Source organism: Gavialis gangeticus, unplaced genomic scaffold, assembly GCF_001723915.1.
Source record: "Gavialis gangeticus isolate Ggan-Ray unplaced genomic scaffold, GavGan_comp1, whole genome shotgun sequence".
NCBI classification, from domain to species: Eukaryota; Metazoa; Chordata; order Crocodylia; family Gavialidae; genus Gavialis; species Gavialis gangeticus.
In genome coordinates, this window is record NW_017728992.1 from 145,838,548 (window position 1) to 145,860,862 (window position 22,315).

Here is a 22,315-nt window from a genome sequence, read left to right on the forward strand (position 1 = left end):
AAAGGGAACAGAGCAACACTCACCCCTGGCCCATCTGCAGCAGCCCCAGGATTGGCCAGTGCCAGCTGCCTGCAGCTGCTAAGCTGCACCATGCTCTGCCTGTCCCTCTGTGCCTGGGCTCCACCTGTCCCCACTAACCTCTGCTCCTGGGCTGCTCCATGCCCTAATGCAGACAGCTAGTGTCAGCTGCTCCAGCATGGGCTGGGGTGAGCACGGGCAAGCAGAGCCCTGGGTGGTGTGGGGCATGGTGCTCAGCCCAGCCCCTGCTGCAGCAACCACGGGAGCAGCTGACACCAGCTACCTGCAGCCGCTGGGCTGCACCATGCCCTGAACACCCCAGGGCTTTGCCTGTCCCCACTCACCCCAGCTCCTGCTGCAGCAGCCCTGGGAGTGGCCAATGCCAGCTGCCTGCACCAAGGCACAGTGAAGCCCAGGAGCAGAGGTGATTGGGGGCAGGCAGAGCACAGTGCAGTCCAGCAGCTGCAGGTAGCTGGTGCCAGCCACTCCTGGGGCTGCTGGAACTGGGGTGAGGGCCATGCCCTGTGCTGCCCGGGGCTCCACTTGTCTGCACTCACCTCATCCCGTGCTGGAGCAGCCCCAGAAGCAGCCAACACCAGCTGCCTGTACCAGGGCATGGTATAGCTTAGGAGCAGAGGTGAGTGGGGCAAGTGGAGCCCAGGCACAGGGGAACAGTGCATCCAGTGGCTGCAGGCAGCTGGTGCCAGCAGCTCCCGGAGCTGCTGCAGCTGGGGCTGGGGTGAGTGGGGCCACGGCCCTTTCCCCTCCCCCTGCAGACTTACCTGTTTGGGTAGGGGAGGCATCTATGCTGATTGCATAAGAGCTAATTTACCTTGCATACAACAAATTATGGGTCTAAATATGCTCATCACTTAAGAGCAAATTTGCATATAAAGAACCCGCATAAATCAACAGAAACCTGTACCTATAAGCCAAGTCCCAAAAAACCAAACCTTTAAATACCATTTCTAAGCCAACACTTGCATTATAAGATATAGCAAGTAGAAATTACTTATTTATCTTTTTCACATTCGTACAGCAAAGTACAAATCACTGTGACAGAACTAAATCCATTGTTCCTGGGAAAGGTAAGCCAATGAAAATGTGGAATTTAGAATCAGAAACAATGGTGTTAGCAGAGTTTGAATTTATAAACCAATAATATCTCCTTTTCCACTACCCTCCCTCAGCAGTAAGCTTGAAGAATCCCAGACTTTTCAATCTCACCTCATTTGGAAGCCATGCCCCTGATCACTTCCTCTCTTCTCTGTATCTTTTCTGGTTCTGATACCCACTTTTTGATATAAGGGGAGGAAGAGAGGTCCTTAAACAAACAAACAATTTAAAAACAAGGTGTTGTTTGGGTAGTTCCAGTATTTTAGATCTATAAATAACTAAAAATATTTTCTAGCTGCTTTGGAACGACTGCTTAGGACAGATAAAATAACAAAAAAGAAATAGAAAGTACATATGGTGAGGACAGAGCATGTTACATTTTTTGTTTGCTGAGAATGCCTTGGTAATTTTTATCATCAAGCTTAAATAAATGCAAGGTTGGCATAATTTCAAATACAGAGGCACAAGCATGGTAGGATTAATAAGTGGACACTCTTCAGATTTCCTCAGTAGAATCACAGGTCCGTAATAACTAGAGCCCTGGAGTGCCCACGCATTATTCTGCTCTAAATGTGACTTTGTGTTTATTAATTGTAACAGCATACAGAATAAGCTTCCAGAGAAGATAGAGGCAAGCCTGGAAGTGAAGCTGGTTTAAGAAAGGTCAGGTTTCATAGGTAACAAATGATGAAACATTCATTAAGAAACAAAGCACGTTTGTTCCTGAATCTAAATTGCATATTAATTTGGGGTCTTCTTGCCCCTTTCCTTTTTTTTTTTTTTTTTTTTTTAAATAATTGAGTAAGTTATACATACCATTAATAAGGATAATGGAATTGTGCCTTCCATTTGATGACTGATAATAGAAAAATTGACAAATGGTAACATTTAAAAATACAATTAAAAATGTTATCTGAACTCCCAAAAGTTTTATCTTAAACAACTATCAAAAATGAAATGGTTGTCAGTAACCCACCTAATGTTGTTCTTCACAAAGTTTTAATACAAAATTACATTTTAAAAATAATATTTCAAAATGAAGGTGAGTAAATGACTATGAACCAGGTGTTGATCTGAACATTTGCATCAAATGCCACAAATAGTTCTTTTGATTTCAGTGCATCTATTTTGAGAAAAAAAATGGTAGAATGTGGGTAGAACCCTGTTTTGTTTTATTTGTTGTATTTTAACACACACATTGCCTGGATTTTCAGTTGGCAAACTGATCAATCTGAAGTGAGCTTCAGCTCATGAATATATAGAGCATAAGCTTTCCCTTCTCCCCCATTAATCCCCATAGCACTCCAGGAGATACTCTACTAAAGGAAGAGCCAAATTCAGCCCCATAGAAAAGCTTCTTCTACTGGCTCTTTGCTGTGATTGCAGGTATCTCTAAAGTCAAATTACAAAATGCTTGAAGACTTGGTCGATTTAACATAACTGTGTTTTAAAAACTGACTTTTGGCCTTTGTAGCTGCTACTTGTTTTGTTTCTAATTATTTATGTAGTTATTTTGTAACTATTTGGGATATTTGACAATTTTTGACTGTGGTCAAATAATAGGCAGTCAGTTGACATTATCTGACCAAAGGCAGGGTATAGTTGCATCTTACAAATAAATTATATATAAATATATATAAAGTATAAATATATAGTTGCTGCTTTTGCTTGCCCCTTGTTGACAGCTATGTCCTTCAGGCCCAGGGACTCCAAACTGTGTGACAGGCAATGACTCACTGGCTCTTCCACCCCCATTTCCAGTGGTCTGCCAGACTACTGGTGAGCCAGATGGAACAGTATCCGGCCCATGGGCTGTATGTTCCATACTTTTGTTTTATGCAATATACTTTGAAATATATGGCCATGTCCAAATGAATGCAGCCGTATGATATGTGGTGCCACAGACGTGTCTGGTACCACACATTTAGCTTTTTTCCACACTGCAAGGAGCCATGTGGGGTTTGGGTTTTTGTTTTGTTTTGTTTTTTGACCCCTGTATATCCAGGGGTAAAAAAAAACAGTGCAAAGAAAAGTGGAGTGGCGCATGCGGGGACAGTATGTGGAGCCTCAAAACTGAAGCCTGGCCAGCCAGAGTTACACTGGCTCCAACGCTCCAAGTGGCAGGATGGCAGGTGCTGCACCCCGAAAACCCCAGGTAAGGTTGTCCCCAGCCTCCCCTGCCCCACCCCACCCAGGATAATCTGCTGCAGGTGTTCCCTGAGGACAACTAGCAGTGGCACAAAGTGTCCCACTGCTAATTGTCCCCAGGAAACCAAACATCGACGCTTATGTGGCTGAAGCCTATGGTAAGACTTTACACTGATGTGAATTTGGAAGGACTTGGTATATCCAAATGACGTTAGTTTAGAAGTGGTGGCATTTTGAGCACTTGGTATGTCACTGTTGTGATGACATTTTTCAAGGCTTAAACTATTCAAATTGAAAAGAAAAAAGATTTGAGTTTAATAAGAATGACAGTTAAAGCAAGTACTACAAAAACTGATCTGCCGAGCCCTGAAGTTTGACTGCAGATCAGCTTATCTGCACTTCTGTAAAAAGTAATATAAATGACATTTGTGCATAATTCTTCTAAAGCACTTTCAAAGGAAATTTAGAACTCATGAAAGATGCTTAATTGACTATCTTAGAAAATAAATACCAAAGAAAAACCTGGATCTTAGAGTGCCACTTCTTCACTGTCCTGTCAGAAATTTAATCTGGAAGCTTTGCTCTGAATGGATCTGTCAATACTTCAGTGTCCCAACATTTGACGCGTTCTTTGTTTTCAAGCCCCAGCTTTTAGGTGTTATGCAGTAATTATGGCTTTCTTTTTCTTTTTTTTTGTTTTAAATCTAGGCATCTGGCATCCTTTCTGCACTATGGAGAAAAGTTTTCAAACATAAACCCTAAAGTTGCAAACCTAGAAGGTTAATGCGAAGAATGCTTTTTAGATGCAACTTTTAAATGTTTTTGGATTCCTGGAGTTGGCTATACTGTTCTTTTGCCTGGGAATTAACTAGGCAAAACTCATTTACACTAGACAGGTGTAAATATGTTTCTTGCTAACGTGCTAATGCCAAAGGATATTAGTCAGGTTCTCCCCAAGCAATACTATAGAATTTTAGTCTGTAGGCTCCTTGGAATTGCAGTCATTATGCATGCCTTCCTGGGATTCCTTCGTCCTATGCAGCATCTGCCTAAGAGGCAATTGAACATTCAGGCTCACTTCAGTTATTTCATAAAATCTAGTGTTTTGGCACGCATGCACACGTGCACACAACTTTAAAAGAATATTAATAAGATAGCAACCTTTAGGAAGTGCTGTAGTTTTTGTTGCTTATGTACCCTCAATTTACTGCTACCTTCCTCCTTCTTTGTCTCTTATGTATGCTTTATGATGCAGTTTAGAATCATAAAGCAAATTTATTTCATGAGCACACATTCCTTTCCACAGGACCCATGCCTCATTCAATGCACAGAATCAATAGTGAAAATTTAATGGCAGCTATTCTTCAGCATTCTGTTTCTCTTTGTTCATTCAATGAAGTCCCCATGCAATTATTTAGACCATGAACTGAATATAAATGTAGTTCCTCATGGCTTTTCTAAAGTGCTCCCCACTCCTTCTCAAATATTGATTTAGTTTGTTTCTGCAGTAACTTGTTACGGAGAGAGGTATTGTCTCCTTATACAAAGGAGGAGAAATGAGGTATAGAAAATATGTTGTCAAAGGGGTTCACTAATTATGGGTTTCAAATTTGAGATCATGAGTTGATTTTTTCAGACTAGTTAGCATTATTCATAAATGTACACGTTTATAACATAGCCCCTACTGACTTCAGTAGTAGTTGCAAATACTGAGCCCTTCAGCAAATCTGATTCCTGGATCTCAAGCTGGGCACTAAATTCCAGTTATCAGCGTAACATTCAATTGTCTTGACCAGCAGACCCTCATTCACTCAGTTTAATTCATTACAGACCTTCCACCTTCTGCAACAAATGAGACAGGGTCCTGAAGGCAACAGCCTTGTTCACTACACAACTCTGATTCTCCCTAACTTCTAGAGAAGAAGTTTATACTTTTCACTGTCTGAGCAAAAATGTGATCATATAATACAGATGAGACTTCCATTAAAATTGCACAGGCAAACTTTCTAGCATTTAGTATCTCTTGTATGTTCTACATTGCACCCTGAATGTTTTATTATAGTTTGTGTTTTTAAATGCATGCATTTAAACTCTTAGGATTTCCTATTATAAACTAAAAATAAGACGAGATTTTAACATTTGGGAGCAAGTGTCAGATTTCAAATGTTAAATTAAATTCCAAATGTTGGATTTCATATTCTGCTTTCTTACCCACAAGAAGAAAATTTCTGTCCTCTTATTTCCTATATTCTACTTACTTTTCTACTCAGCTTTAAAGTTCTAATAAAATATTCTGTTTTACAACCATTGATGCCTTATGCATTTTTTCCTTTCATAATTAGAGTCCTAGATCTAGATTCTTTTTCACCTATTGGGTATCTAAGAGCACATATGCACCTAAGTCCAATTCTAGTACAACATGTGAAAGCAGTGGTACACTGCATGTTAGAACAGTTATCTCAGACTGTCTTACAACTCTAAAATTGTACCAATGTGATTACCATGCAGTTGTTTTTCTTTCTTATTCCTCCATAAGATCCATCACACTGGAAGTTCTTATCCCCATCACTCATGCCCATGTAGCTACCACATGCAGGGTCCTGTATTGTCTTTCAACTCTACAAAGCCATGTAAAAGAACCATAATTGTAATATTTTCTCTGTGGTCTACTTGTGTGGAAGAGCTATTGCTGGTGACATTCATAACACGGCAACTAGTAAAATTAGTGATAGACTTACTGAATCTTGCATAGCTTTTGTAATGTAATACTGAACTTCTTTTCTTTACTTTAGTGAGATCTGTCACTGGCCTACAGCAAATTTCTGTGGATGCTTCTGTTTTTCTGCTAGCTGTATTATTTTATTAACAGCTAGAATGATGGTAACCTGAGGGGTTAAATGTCCTTAGTTATGGTGGTGCTGGTAGTTTCTAGTAAGGGGGAGTACTAATCATGAAGCAAGACTAGATGCTATATATTGAACAAAAATTCTGTTTCAAGTCAGTCAGTCAATCTCACCAAAAAAAAAAATGTTCTCAGACCTCAGTTCTAAGCCCTATGAAAGCAGGTAGTTATAATGTGATTTCTGTGCACCCATTTTCGCTCTTTTACATTCTTTGGGCAGTGGGCTGAATTCTTTCCCAACTCCCTTCTCCCATAGAAATCAATAGGAGTTTTGGATGTGCGAAGAATGCAAAATCAAAAAGCTGACTTTTCTGGTGCTCCTAGCAATCTTTTATATTTTCCTCTCTCAGAAATGCAAAGGTCTCCCACTAACAGAAATGGGAGTGCCATGCCAGGAAAGGGAGTGAGAGAGATGTCCTTTAGAGAATTTGGTGCAGATTCCATCTAAATTATTTTTTAGGCATATTCCCCAATATTGACTCAGTTTTGCCTTTTCTGTCACTTTCCTTATCTTGGTAAATGGTATAAAGTTCCTTGTATCAATCAATTACTACTGTATATTACAAATAAACATTCTTTGTAAGCACTAGCAAAGGTATTGACATGAACATAATTAGGCATAACAGTCAGTAGAAGTTTTATCAAATAGAAATAAAATATATGTATATTTTCTTCCATCTCTTAATTTTATGGTTTTTTTCCCCTCTGTGGTCCATCTTGCAGTTGTTGAATTGTCTGCTGTACTGAATACTGTCAAAAGAAAAAATCATAAATAAGATTTTTTTTTCCTCAAAATGAAATAAGAAGCTGGAGGTAGAATTCATTACACTATTTCACTATGAAACTGCTGTCACATGTACTCACTTTCTAATGTGTTTTCTCAATCAGCCATCTGTAAGCTTCCACTTGGTATGAACACTGCGGCATAGCAGTTTATTGTGAAATACTATATAATGTCATCATGTCTTAAAATACCCACAGTACATATTGTGCAACTATAAACTATATAAATAGTAGGGAGGATGGAACTGACGCTTCTATAAAACAGTCTTTGTTGAACCATGCATAAAAGGCAACAGTGAGATGGAACAAGTTTGATCAAGTGTAGGTTTCATTGTGTGCAGCTTTTAAAGTAATACTGTAAACACATCCAGGCTTTTAAAAAATATAATAATAAGAAAATCTTACAGAGGTTTAGTTGAGGTGTTAAAGTAAGATGACAAGTGGAATGAACAAGAAGTGTTTTGTATTGTTATTCTAAAAGTGGAATAAAAAAATACAAGAAAAGCTTTGCAATAGGAAGACATAATGGAACAATGGTATTAACTCCATAGTTAGAGAACCTACTGTTTTTGACTGTAGGTCTTATTTTTATCCACCCTGTGGCTCTATTGCTGCTCAAACTGTCTGGCTAAAAATAACTAGGCTTACCTCTGGGAAAAACAAGGTTGGTTGGTTGTTTTTTGCCCTGCATTATTTGAGGGAAAATTGGTTAAAATATTATTTAAGTTACTCCTGTGACACTAGATTTGGGTCAGGAAATCTGAGCTCTGTGCCTGGTTGTGCAACAGACTTAAAGCGTGATCTCAAGTCAGTCACTAAATTCAGAGGTTCATTTCTCCATGGTTAACTTTAGATAAATGCTGGGATGTTGGGAAGGTAACTCCAGTTATTTTTCTGCATAGCACTCATCTGTTATGTGGCCTTAATAGTGAAGCAATACACAATATCTTCAGGTGAAGCTCTTTTACCTACCAATTCATATTTGCATTGAACCAAAGTGTTCAGCTTCATGTTGAATTAATCCAAATGTTTAGGGGGGAAACCCCCCCAAAACAAACAAAGGAACAAAACCCCCACATGCACCTAGAACAATACTGGAAAAAGTAAACGCATCTAATTTCCCTTAATGAAGCATTTTGATTTTTTTTCCCATTAGAATTTGATGATAGATGGGTAAGTCCAGGATTTTATAAAGGGGGATGTGGGAGCAGTGACTGGCACTGAAGAGGTGGCACTACACCTGCTCCCAGCCTTCTTCCTTCCTCCGCCACCAGGGCAGGCAGACCATGTCACAGGAACAGCAGCCAGGGTCTTTAAGTCCCTCAGTCAGGTAAAAATCTTCCCTCCCCTCTCCCTTTCTCTTCATGCTCAACAATACATCACATTCCCTTCTCTGTTTGCGGCTGCTGCTGCCCCACTCATTGGAAGGGGGGAAGCTCCAGAGACACTTCTACCCCTCTTCAGCTTGGCCAGAGACCAGAGTGGAAGCAGTGGCAGTGGGTGGGTTCCCTTCTGCTGTGCCTGCTTATGGGCTAGCAGGGATCATCCAGCGGGAACCAGACCAGGATGAAGAACCTGACTGCCACTGCTTGTATCCCCAAGTAAGCCCAGCTCCCTGCAGTGCCCAGCAGGAGCAGTTCTGGAAACTTGCCTCACCCCTGCCCTCGAGGGGCAGCCAGAAGTAGTGGTGGTGTGGGAGGGGATGTGCCATTGAACGTGGAAAGGAAGGGACAGGGAGAATTCTTATCCAGTTTGGGGACTTCAAATATGTCCTCAGCTGCGGTTCCTGCAGCACTGTCCACTGAAAGGGGGATGTGTCCACTCCGCTGCACCCTCACCAGGTCCATCCTGTGATGATTCATTTCCAAACTAAGATTATTTTTAACATGGTTGTGAAGAGATTAAACTAAGCACTAAACCATGTTCTTTTATTTTGTTCCTACACTGTTAAACCAATTATTCCCATCCTTACACATGGGAGCATATAAGGCCTCAGTTGTGGGTATTCAACAGCACTACTCAGGATCATTTCCTGTAGGACTTGCATACATTTCAAATCGAGGTAAATTTTTAATAGTGTCTAATGTCTTTTGGGGTCTCAGTGGTTGAACATTATTGTTGCCTCTATAAAATGTTGTTATAGTTGCATATCTCTCAAACTATGTGCAGCCTGTATTTGAATAAATTATATAATAAGAACTCTAAAGAGCCTGCAATGTTGCCTTGTGTATGCAAGCTTAGAACTTTCCTGCTGATTCAACCTAGTAGCCAAAATTAGTGTATTTATCTCATTAAGAGAAATATGATAAAGAAAACTTTGATTACCCCTCTGAGGAGACAACTACAGAAAAGAGACACTCAGGGGAAAGAGTCACCCAAAGAGACACCCAAGGGAAAATTATCTTTGACTTTGGTTATTAGAAGCTTGGATGTGAGAATTCAAGAGCATAGTCTTCCTTCAGCTTTCTGATGCCTCTTTAAATTGTAAATTTAAGAGAAACCCTAGGAAAGAAGGTTTATAGTAGGGGGTTTATATCCATGAGCTATATATGGTAGTTTCTGAGAACTAAGTTCATATTTAAAATGTTAATGATGGACCTTATGGGCTAAAGTCTGAAGCTAAACAGGGCAGTTTTATGGTTATTTTTGTAATCTATATTACCCATGCATAACTTTTTAAAAGTGTGTAGGAAGCAGAGATTATTTAAATATTAATTCATCATGACTTAGTGATTTATTTCTCAGCTTATATGTAAATAAATATATAAATCAAGGAATATTGTCATTAAAATATCTCTCATCTTCAGTGTTAACTAACACATGATATCTTAAGAATTTTATTTTTGTGTATCAAGATTGAGACTATGATAACCAACCTTTCATGCCGATCATGAATTCGTCATTGGGAGACTTCAAATAAAAGATCTATATTCTATTATATATAGACTTGTTTTTAATTAATACATAATTCTGAAGATCTACATTGTGTTTCTTACTTGTACAAGGGTACTCAAGGGTAAACATAAGAGCAAAATCTAATCACTTTACTGACTAATAAAAATATATTTTAAACAGACTCCTTTTGAATTCTATAAAATGTTTCATAAACTTTGGTTAAATGGAGCCTGAATTCTTCATCATAACTTTAATCTTGCATTACTTACATTGCTATATGCATCAGCCTGATTTCTGTCAGGACAGTTGAGCAAGGCTTTTTAGTTAGTCTGAGGAAAATACTCAACAAACACCTATGCAAATACATGCCTACAGTTTTCTTCTACTACTCCAGTAAGTTCAAATATTATGCCAGATCCAGTTAGCTCCCTAAACCAACCCAATAATAAAATTTAATTTGTTTTAATGTGACTTCTTTTTTAGTCTTTCTGGAATTGTAATGACCAAGGATTAGTAGTGCCTTGCTTTGGTGTGTGGGTGCATGTGCTTATCTCTGCATAGATCAGCTTTAATTTTGAACCCGACATGTATATAGAAACCAAAATCTTAAGCATTATTTTCTTTTGGACATTGTCTCCAGCTTGTTCCTATAGAGAACATACAATGAGAAACTATAGCCCCCTCTAAAATCAAGGGCATTGCTTTCCTTTTTATTTTATTTAGGAAAAAAGCGGGTGGTTCTTACTTCTTACTGAAAGTTGTAATGTTGTAAATTTTATTCTGTACATTTTTTCAGTAATAATTGGTCCAATTAATTTGTAACCATGTCTGTCTTTTATGAATAGTATGATGAATCTTGGGAATCTAGGGCTGTATACACACCTTCAGATAATTTAGAAGAATTCTCCCAGGTTTGTTCTCCTGAGAGAAAAACATATCCAGAGCCACATGTACAGACATTCAAATACTGAGATTGGAAAGCTTGTGGTACTGACACTGTGCAACTGGGAGAGAGTGGAGAGAGGGGGAGGAGCTGTGCACACATCTCAGCATTCTCTGCAGACTCACTTAGTCTGCCTGGTGACAAATGACAATACTGTATAGGGCAGTCCTGATTAAATGATCCAGACTCTCCATGGTCAGCCTGTGTTTCCCTGCAGCACAATGTAGGGATAGAGAATGGAGAGTCTTCTGTTCACTGCTTGAGCAGCGAAGTCTAGTGACTGACACAGTCTCCCCCAGGTGGGGAGGTTACTGGAGGGTGATGTTCTCTTCGAAGAGAAGCCACAGCATGTACAGACACTTTCTCTCCCAGGAGAAATTCTTCTAGGAATGATTTAACCCCGGTTGTCCCCAGGTTGTTTTTTTCCTGGAGTGGGCATTTGTATTCTGGGAGAAAATGCTCATGATGGTTTCTCCTATGAGAGAAGCAACTTTCCCAGAAGCAACTCTCCCAGGACAAATTGAATGTCTGTACAAACCCTAGGGTCTTGGCAGCTCACCTGTCCTCTTCCCAGTAAATTATTCCATATATTTATTAAATTTTGCATTAAACAATTCTTCCTGAATTCCTTACTTCCTCATAGTTTCCTAATTTTGAGATTGCCCCTTAGTTTTTTTGCTTGATGTAACATAAGATCTATGTGACTTCAAAGATCTTTATCAAATGAAAATAAACCTAATTCCTCTAACTGTACTTATTGAAACCTCATGGTGCCTCTTCGAGGTAATGGCATCCTCCTTATGCTACAGTGATTGGCACTGCAGATAGTGCATTAGGTACGTTCCAAAGAAATGTTTTAAATAATTATCCTATAACCTATTGGTTTTGGCCTGTTTCTGTTCATTCCCTTTATTGACATTTGAGATGTCAACTAACTTTTGAAATTTTTTTTTTGAGGACTTGTACCTGTCTTATGTGCAAAATGGACTTAATTGAAAACACTCAAAAATACAAATGTAACCACTGGCACTGTTATATCCTCCCATAAAATAGTTTATGCAGAATTTCCTGTCTTCCACCTAATGTATTTTGCATTAACTAATACAATACTTTTTCTGAGACCAACACTTTTTTATAGAGCTCCTCAAAGATGACAGCCCTGTTTCAACTTTTGAAGTTAGGAAATTTGATCTTGTATATGTTAGAGTTAAAAGAAAACATAGTGTCACAAAAAAAAGGAGATTATGGATTCAGGGAGAACAGATACTTAAACCAGAAGGTTTTTTTCCCCAGCCTAAGCTAATGTCTTAATGACTTAAGCACAGCAGTTTTATTTTTCCTCTCTCCTCTCTCATTACCTACCTCCAAAATAAAATCTTCCAGAAATTTTTTATCATGAAGCTGATTTGTCTCTACAAATGATTTGGGCTTTAAAACAGCACATTTTTGCCCATATTGCATTGTGGCAAAAATGTTTTGACCAGCCCAACCTTCTATTTTGTTCCATGGTACTTTCATATTTTAGTAATTTCAAGTAAAAACAAGAACAGAAGAGCAGCCATTGAGTCTGCCACCCTATCTCTTATTCAGGCAAAGGAACCATTGTTAAGAATTTCCTAGTACACACTAGCCAGCTGTGACTGATTATATTCTACTGTAGCTTTTGGTCCTTTCTGGTTTACTAGAGGAGGTTAGCAGGGAGAGAAAGAAGTGAGAGCTAAGAATAGCATTTGTCATGCATGTTCAGTAAGTACAGGTTTCCCTCGCTTTATGCTGTACATGCATTCCTGGAAAACAGTGTATAACTCAAACTTGTATAAAGGGAACCCACTTTACAATGTAACAAATAGGGATACTTTCCAAGACCTCGACTGTACTGATCCCCAGATACCATTTCTATCACTTTTACAAGGCAATTTTGGTACTCACCAACAGCAGACAGTACACACAAGCACAGGGTGGTGGTGAATGTTACCATAATGGGGATGGCAACCACAAAAACGTGTCACAGATAATGAGCGAGGAGCACAGATCTACACGGGGGGCCAAATTTTGGTGCATGTCACTCCCACAATGCACCGCACAAAGCAGCTGACTGCGGACTTCCACCACACTGATTGCATAAGAGTGAATTTTTTTTGGTATTAAAAAGGCTTTGCACAAGAATCAATTTGCACATACAGAACCCGCATAAAGCAAGGGAAACTTGTATGGCATAAAGATTTTGATGAACCACAGCCTTTTCTCTAACTTCCTTTTGCATCATACCAAAATTAAATTTGGTGTGATTTTGGAATAATTTTAGCAGACTCTTGTTATAGAAAGTAAGATGATAATCCATCCATGCTCTGCTATCATATGTCTCCTGTAAAAATAAAATTAAACTTGTTTGGTTTGTGTGTGTTCCCAACACACAGTTTTAGTGAGAGGCAATTCTGAATATTCAGGAATTATTAATAGTGATACATTAGATATTTATTAGCCATTTGCTTGTTCAAGAATTTCATTTCTTAGAATGACAGTTTGAGATTGAACTTTTCAGGACAACTGCTAAATGTTCATGCTTTGGAAAGTGATTGTTCATTTGGACAAGGTTATTTCAAATCCTTGTTTTAGGTATTGTAACTAGACTGCCTGTATTTCTCACAGCTCCATGCAGATTAATTGTATCCTTTTACACTCATCTCCACCAGCCCAAATGTTTATATTAACACCTGAGGATTTATAGGTCAAATGGTAACAACTAAAAAAAGAACAAGATTTTTGGTACTCTCAGACATCTTAATTCTTCTCAGATTCCAATCAGCATTCCACCCTCAATAAATATACATCACAGCATTGCACAGCTTTGTGTCAGATATAATGCTGCAAAATGGCAGAAAGAAGCAAAGAAAACATGAACTAGTACAAATCCATGTAGTCCCTTACTGGGCTGGAGACCACGTGTAGAAAGATTCTGCTTCTTGCCACAGAACTTCTCTTTCCTGAAGGAGACAGTTCTGCAAGAGGATATTCCAGTGAAAGCCTTCACTTCATGCTATGTATTTTGCTTAAAATATTTTCCAAAACCCCCAACATAAGGAAAATGAATCCAATAATAAACACTCTACTGAAATTCTACCAGTGTTATCCATGTGAGAGTGCTAAAGGAGGTAGCATTTCAGTCCCCATGTCATCTAGATCTGCACCAGGCAAGGTTTTGTAAAAGCTGTAAATAAGTCAGACATCTGTACTTCAGTCAATCTGCTCATCTCTCAGACTCTATATAATGTGCTGATTACTTTATTCACATTTTATTCTTCCTACCTCAGCAGAGTTGGCATACCAGGAAAGGGACATCCCTTTTATACCTGTCCTCAGTAACAACATCATGGCTTTGTAGTAGTTTCATGGTTGGTAGGGTCGGAAGGGACCTAAGCAGATCATCAAGTCCGACTCTCTGCCATGGGAAGGAAAGAATACTGGGGTCAAATGACCCCAGCAAGGTGTCTATCTAGCCTCCTTTTGAAGACCCCCAGGGTAGGACCGAGCACCACTTCTCTTGGAAGTTGGTTACAGATCCTACCCGCCCTGACTGTGAAGTAGTGCTTCCTGATGTCTAGCCTGAACCTACTCTCAGTCTGTTATTCCTTGTTACTCCTGGTAGCGCTTGGGGGAACGGGGACTCTCCCATAGCCTGCTGGTCCCCCTTGGCCAGTTTGTAGATGGCTGCCAGATCCTCTCTCAGCCTTCTCTTGTGGAGGCTGAACAGTTTCAGGCCCCATAGGCTCCACTCAAAGGGCCTGCCTTGCTGCCCCCTGATCATGTGAGTGGCCCTCCTCTGGGACCCCTTCAATGCTATCCACATCCCTCCTGAAGTGTGGCACCCAGAACTGGACACAGTACTCCAACTGCGGCCTGACCAGTGCCACATAGAGGGGGAGGATCACTTCCTTGGATCTGCTCATGATACATCTGTGGATGCATGACAAGGTGCAGTTAGCCTTCCTGACTGCATCCCCACATTGGCGGCCCATGTTCATTTTGGAATTAATAACAACTCCAAGATCCTTTTCTGCCTCTGCACTGACGAGAAGGGAGTTCCCCAGCCTGTAGGTGTGCTGCTGGTTCTTCCTCCCCAGATGCTGTACCCTGTACTTGTCAGTATTGAAACTGACATTAGGTTTTCTTGATGCTGTGACGTACAAGAGCAGTATGGCTATGGCATTTTGAAAATGCAACTTTATTTTTAAGGGATGCAGGTTGGAGCCATGTTGGTCTACAGGCAAAAGGAATCAGAGGTGATATCTTTTAGATCAACTAGATATTTGCAAAAATGTTTTTATTTCCAAGACACATGCGCCCTTCTTCAGGCATAGATTACAAAGATTGTAAAATTTCTTCTAGGTGGAATTAAAAATTCATATTTCATAGGAGAGCTGAACGATGTAAGATCTCCTGGTTGGAAAAGTTCATTTTGTGCAAATTAGGCTCAGGTAAACGTTAGAACAATCTGTTTACCTCAGAATTGTCTGATGGAAAGCATGATGTTTAATTATGCTTCCTTCTGGTTATGACGTTTCATATTTCACAGGAGGATGGGTTGATGGAACTTTTGATGGACCTTTTATCTGAGCCTAATTTGCACAAAATGAACTTTCCAACCAGGAGATCTTACTGCACCTTTCAGGTCTCCTGTGAAATATAAACTTTCATTTCCACCTAGGAGAAATTTTACAAAACTCTATTTTTAATGCACTCTTGAGCTACTGTGCTTTAAACTTCCAGTTAGCTTGGGACAAATAAGGCCTGTGTATAGGATATAGGGTGGCCACTGGTCCTGTTCTGCACTTGATTGTCCTCTTTTAAAATCCTTTGTTCCCTGTCCATTTCTAAATAAGGAGCAGACTGCAAAAAATCCTTTTTTTCAGCTAATTGGTGGAAGTACATGTCAATGATTTGTCCTTGTGATACTATTGGTTGTACCTAGAGGTAGGGTGGTTCACAGCCAGGAGGAGCAGGGTTTCGAGCCAGCCAGGATGGGAGGGAGGTGGCTTTTTTGTGGTGGCCTTAAGGGGCGGTGGTTTTCCCTCGCCTCCCCACAAACCAAGGGGAAGTCCTGTATTCTGGGTATGCATCAGTGGCTACCCTAATAAGGCAAAAGGCCTCTGCACCATCTAAGACTCATTTAAGCACTCAAAATAGGAATGGATTTCAATCTTAGTCCCTATTTTATAGTAATAAAGCTAGAAGAAATTACCACTAATATCTCATTTCTTTTAGTATCTTCATTGGGACGTGGCACTTCTTTATACTTTGAAAGTAGCCTGTAAAAATAGAAAACTAGAGAGTACTAATCATCAAAGTATCTTTTAGTTCTAGATAGGAAGATATTTTGAGAAGGAGCCTTTTACATGAATTGATAGCTTGATAACTTAAAAGACCTAATTTATAAAAGTTTTCTAAGTGGCACATTTCACTTTTTCTTAGAGCTATATAGCATGTGCATTTGGCTCTACCATTCTGGTTTCTTACTACAAGACATCTGGGAAACTTTTCTGATAATCAAGAGTTGAATAACTTACAAGAACATCTGCAATCAGCATGTAATCATATTCAGTGCAAGCATTCAGACATGCTTCCACTGTTGCTCAGGCAAAAACATGGCTGGCACTATTTTAAGTGATGCCACTAAATGGTGGTGATATTAGCATTCTTATGCTACAAACTTACATCTTAGTCAGTCTTAGAGCTCAAAATATTTCAATGATGTTTTCATTAAAATTAATTAAATTAATTATCTTATCTTACATGTTACTTGCAGAAATCAGACTTGTTGATGTTAATACTATTACTTACCTAAGTATGGCAACCAGGATTTTGTCTTTTTATTAGTAATAAGTCAAGTATTTAATTTTTAAAGCACAAATATTTTTAAATGGAAAGGGAAGTTATCTGTTATTTTTAAGGGAATGTTTTACAAAAATAAGTAATGACATTAGAGCAATACATAGCAGTACTAATGGAAATCAAACATTTATGTTGCATGCAGTGTAGTTGGGCAGCTGGGGCCTGCATGTTAAAAGGGCAATATCAGTCCCTACTGAGTAGGTTTAAAGTTTCAAAATAATTAGTTTTGTCAAATAATTATTTTTTGTTGGCAAAGCCAAGTTGAGAGCATACATCACATGCATGTTATAATTGCTCGGGGTGATAAGATGATACACAATGAAACTAATCAATTCAGACTGCCCAAGCTGATCAACCAAACCAAGTGAATAACTCACATTTTAAAATTTACATATAAATGTGTAAAAATAAATAAATAAATAAATAGCTCTGACCTTGTTTGTGGCCCTTGTACATAAATAACTCCTGCGAGCTGAAAGCTAATTTTAAAATGGTCTGAGCAGACAGCCACAAAAGAGCTTTAAACGACTTGGGCACTCATCAGAGGAAAAAAACTTATGATGTAACATACAGCATTTCACTAGATACAACTAAAAACTTTTGAATAATCAGTGTTGAAATCAAATGATTGCAGAAGTCATTCATGATTGAGTTGCATATATATTTATGAATGACACATATATAAATCCTCCAATGTATGGCTTTAGATAATGAAGCGTATGGAAATCAGTCTGCTGCTATGCAAGTTACAGGAAAAAAGGACAATAGAAGCTTAAGGTGATTTTTTTTCAGAGGTAATCTTTCTGGTCCACTAAAGGCAATTTGAGTTTTATCATGGACTTTAGTGAGAGCAGGGTTAGGTCAGCAGGGAATCCCTTCAAATATTTTACCACCAAATCAGAAGCAAGCTCTATTAAAAATAAATAGAAATTAATGAGATAAAATATGCATTGCGAACAGTTGGTTGTTAACAAATTTTACTGCACTCTTACCAAAACTTCTTGTCTTCCTTCTTGTATTCCAAATGTGATGCACAAGATTTAACTTAATCAATAAATTGAATTATATAAACATAACATTCATTGGGATTTTCTTGTAAGATCAGTGGTGGATCATGTGAAGTGTCTTCTAAATGCATAAACCTACAGGGACCATAGTACCATTTTTCAGTCTCTAGTACATATTTTTAGCTTCAGAAACCTTTCAGAAGTGCACATAAAAAGTACTGGGTTGTAATGCTTTGTTTTCTCTTGCCATTTCAAAAACCTTCCCTGCAGAGCTATATTTTTATCTTCAAAATAAATCAAAATCCTTTTTATATTTAAAAATGCAGTAGAAACATTTTTTTTTTTTACAGAGCTACTGGGGATGGTGGACAGCTGTTGTGTGCAACCTTTAAAATCATGGTCAAAATTAAGAAGCCAGTCCTATTCCCACTGAGACAAATGAGGGAGCAGGCAACTCTCCTCTGGTGAAAGCCTGATCATGCTGAAGTATAGGATTTCTCCTATATTAATTAGAGTGGGGCCAAGACTTCATCTCAGTATGACTTCTCTGAAAGCAAGATCAGACTCTAGGATAAGCCAAATCACAACACCAGTTCAAGTAGAACTCCCCATTGACTTCACTGAAAAGTTTTGCTTGCCAATCGATAGCATTTATTATAATTTATTTATGATTAATTATCTATGATCATTGTTATAGTATTGCTGAGGGACAAGACACAAATGCTCTGGGGAACCAGAATATAAACAGAGTAAGAGACAATCAATACCCCAAGAAGCAGACAATATAATAGACAAGACAGGCACCGGAGAGCTGATTAAAGAGATCAAGAGGAAATGTTGAGGATGGTACTCTCTTCTACTTCTCCTGGTCTTACACAACATACCAAAAGGTAGCAAAGAAGCACTTCCCTGCATTGGAATTTGTAACCCTGAACTCACTCCTGGATAAGGGTAAATATACAATGAGCATATGCATTAAAATACAAGGAAACCTCATACTGTTATTGCAGCTTTTTAGGTGGGAGTGCTGGGATTTAGGTAGTTAGGAATTAGCTAAACAGAAAAAAAGAAAGAAACAGCAAGACAAAGGGGCCTGGGCAGTGGGCAAAAAGTGGGGTGGGAGAGTGGGAACAAGAAGGATGGTGATTTAAGGCCAACTAAAGACTGCAAGAAAGTTGTGCTGACAGCCAACCAGCACAAAATAATGAATGACCAGTTGGTTACAAATTAATAACAATAGCAGGTGAGCTTCACATGTTCACAAAAAAAGAGCTTATTACTGGTTATAGTGCCTCATCCACATCGTCCTTTTCACTTTACCAGAACTGTTTCCTGTAAGGTAACTAGAATTTTACTGTCAGAAGACTGTACCCTTAGGTGCAACAACTCCAAACGTATGTGCCTTATCAATAGGATTGCAGGATCAGAGTTTTTTAATTTTTTCACCAAAAATGTGTGGTTTTTTTCGTAAGTAGGATGTTATGTTAGATAGTGTATTGCCTCATTTTCACTTGCTCTTATTAGTAGTAACAACAAAGATTATTGAAGTTGAAAGAGTGAAGTGAAAACAGACTCTTTAGTTTGTTTGTTTGCTTTTTCCATTAGTCATTTTTTCTGATGCATTTTCCCTGTTTTATCTAGACAACATGTTTTTTTTATCTCTTGCATACAGCCATCTTTAAGGCAGCAGGGAAAACAAATTTAAAAAAACAGGAAAATGTGATTATAAAACATCCTATTTTGAGGGAGCTCAGCTTTACATGGGTCAGCTGAAACAGCTTTTATAACCTTTGTTTATCTTACTGTATCTCAGGTAATTATGTGGGCTTTATTATTGTAATGTCTGACTGACACACAATCTGAAATGTATGTATACTGTTGGGTAAGGAAGTGCTCTTCTCCACCTCCTTCCTCTTTATATTTTTCATACGGGGAAACAAGATATTAAGAACTAGATTTCCAAAGTTAATTAAGCTGTAAAGATACAGATACATTGTTGTCATTGTCATCATCAGCAATTCCTCAATGACAGTTTCCCAGTAAAAAGGCAAGTCATCGGTGAGTCCATAAATGATTGAGGAGACCATTTTGAGATGCATGTGTTTGTAGACATAGCAAATAGTTCCAGGAGGAAGGATTAGATGCTAGTGATGTTGGGTCATTGCTTTGTTCCTGTTTCTTCTGTTCACTTCCATAGTGAGCAAGTTTGCTGCAGTTAATTATTAAGTAGGACTTTCAGAAGTCCTTAGGTCCAATAGATTTTACTGGTACTTTTGAATATTCCTCTAGAGCAGGGGTCAGTAATGCACAGGCAATGGAAATATTGTATCTTGCCTAGAGCTGAGGGGCTTCAGCAGCATTTAATGGCAGGGACTTTTGCTTATATCACTTCACAAACAGGCAGGAAGGAGCTTGACCCGTGCTGTGCAGCAGCCAGGCAGTGGGTAGAAGTAAAGGTGGTGGAAGCCAGGTCCTAGTGCTCGTCCATTCTGAACTCAAGCTGGGCCATTCTGGCCCACCCCCAGAAAAGTATTGTCGACAGCAGCTCTAGAGGCTGGTCTATGGGTTTGGATCCATGACAAGATTCCATCACTTAGAAACCAATTAAACCTGTTTTTGGTTTCCTGTAAAAAGTGGATGTGTGATGTTAACCCATGCATTAATGTAACTTACAAAAAAATCTGGTATAGAGTTACTTTTGGGGAGGAAATGCAGTAAATTTATGCGAGTATAGGTGATGTGTGTTGACAGTTGTCTTGGGGTTGTCATTTTCTCAATGAATAGGCTATAACATACTCTTATACTGTTGAAGTGTTGTAATAGCACCTGCTGTGACAGCTACCCCAGGATAACTAGTTCTTACTCCATTCCAGATCCTGATGTGATTTTTGCTTGATATATAAAATTGATTTACAATGCAGCAGTGTTAGTTTCATACATCTAGGTTTTATGTTTTCAAGGGCCTAAATACTCATGTGAATATTATGTTGCCTTATATTGTTAAGATACTTGGAAGATAGGAAATATGGGTTCAAATCTCCTCGTGCAGAGAAAGAGATTGAAGTAGGTTCTCTACATATCTGGGTAAATCCTGTAATCCCTAAACTTTTGGATAAAAGATGGTGAGACATTACCATTACCACCATCATCACTTCCTCTTAGATAATTTTGGGTGAAGCCTAGTCTATTAAGCATGCTCTGAAAAGACCTACTGGTTTAGGCCCTATATTTGAGATGGAGAGAAGTTTCTGGTTAAGAATCAAAGGCCCCCTTCACATATTACAGGTATTGCACAATTGGTTAATTGTGCAATGATCTTGAAACCAGCTACATGTGCAAAGTGCTTATCACACCATAAAAAACTCTAATCAGCTATGAAGTTAGACCTCAAAAATGTGTGCAACAGTTGAGGTGGATTCCAGCTGCAGGAGCTTGCTTCTTGCTGGCCCAACAAAATGTTGAGTGACACACACACACCAGCAATAAAGCACAATGGTATCAAATGTGCAATTCCAGAATCCCACACTATGCATGTGTGGCTTAGAACCCATTAGATCCCATGTGCCTTTATCTGCATGTGTAGAGGGCCACTAACTTACACTTCAGTTTTAACTATGCTGAGCATCTCATCATGTTTACTAACACATTTTTAAATACCCAAGGAGTATTAATATCATAAACTGAGGTGCTTACTGATTTTAGGTACCTTCCATGTTAGGTAGCAGCCAAGGTGAGGGTTTGGAGGATCTACAGCTAAGCACCTAAGCCCTGCTTTAAATCCTCTTTTTTTTTCAGCCCAACCTTGAGGATCTCACCAAGAATACAGAGTATATATGTAGTGGAACAGGAAACTGAACTTGAGTGTCCTTAAAGCCACCGCTCAAACCACAGTACTATTATTCTTCTCTAATACTAATAAATGTTAACTAAAGTTTAGGTTGAAATCCATTTATCTTTCACAGATGCCTGTCAAATTCATCTTCCAACTTATTTTCTTACAGTTATCTCTTACCCAAATGCTATACAGACTATTTATGTAAATAATGTGATTTTGTGTCATCAAGAACACGGATTCCTTTGCCACATTATGTAGAGTTAAGGCAGGCCCAACAAAATGTAGAATGACATACACAATGGTGTGGAAATTGTGTACAAGGCATGTCTGGTGAAGAACACAACCAGGCTTATGTTCTAAGATTTTGAGACTCATAGTAATGGTATATAATGAAATACTAACTAGGGCAGAAGTTAAATGTTACAGTTGTGACTCACTTATACTATTGATCTGGAATGGAAGTTTACAACAGCTCTCAAAAGAGTATGCTTTGCTTTATGCCTGATGTCTGGCTATCCTATTTGAACAGTGAATATGGAAGAGAAGCAAGGCAATGTCTTTTGTGTCTATTCCAGTCATTTACAAGATAGTTTCATAGTTTCTAGGGTCAGAAGGGACCTGAGCAAATCATTGAGTCCGACCCCCTGCCATGGCAGGAAAGAGTACTGGGGTCAAACGACCCCAGCAAGGTGTAAATCTAGCCTCCTCTTAAAGACCCCCAGGGTAGGAGCCAGCAGCACTTCTCTTGGAAGTTGGTTCCAGATCCTAGCTGCCCTGAC

The 22,315-nt window shown here is 38.9% G+C and overlaps 1 protein-coding gene across 2 annotated transcripts in view; it reads left to right on the forward strand.

The window, feature by feature from the left end:
• The window catches only part of RALYL (RALY RNA binding protein-like), a 939,792-nt gene that overhangs the window by 349,357 nt on the left and 568,120 nt on the right, over window positions 1-22,315 (forward strand). The window lies entirely within an intron of this gene.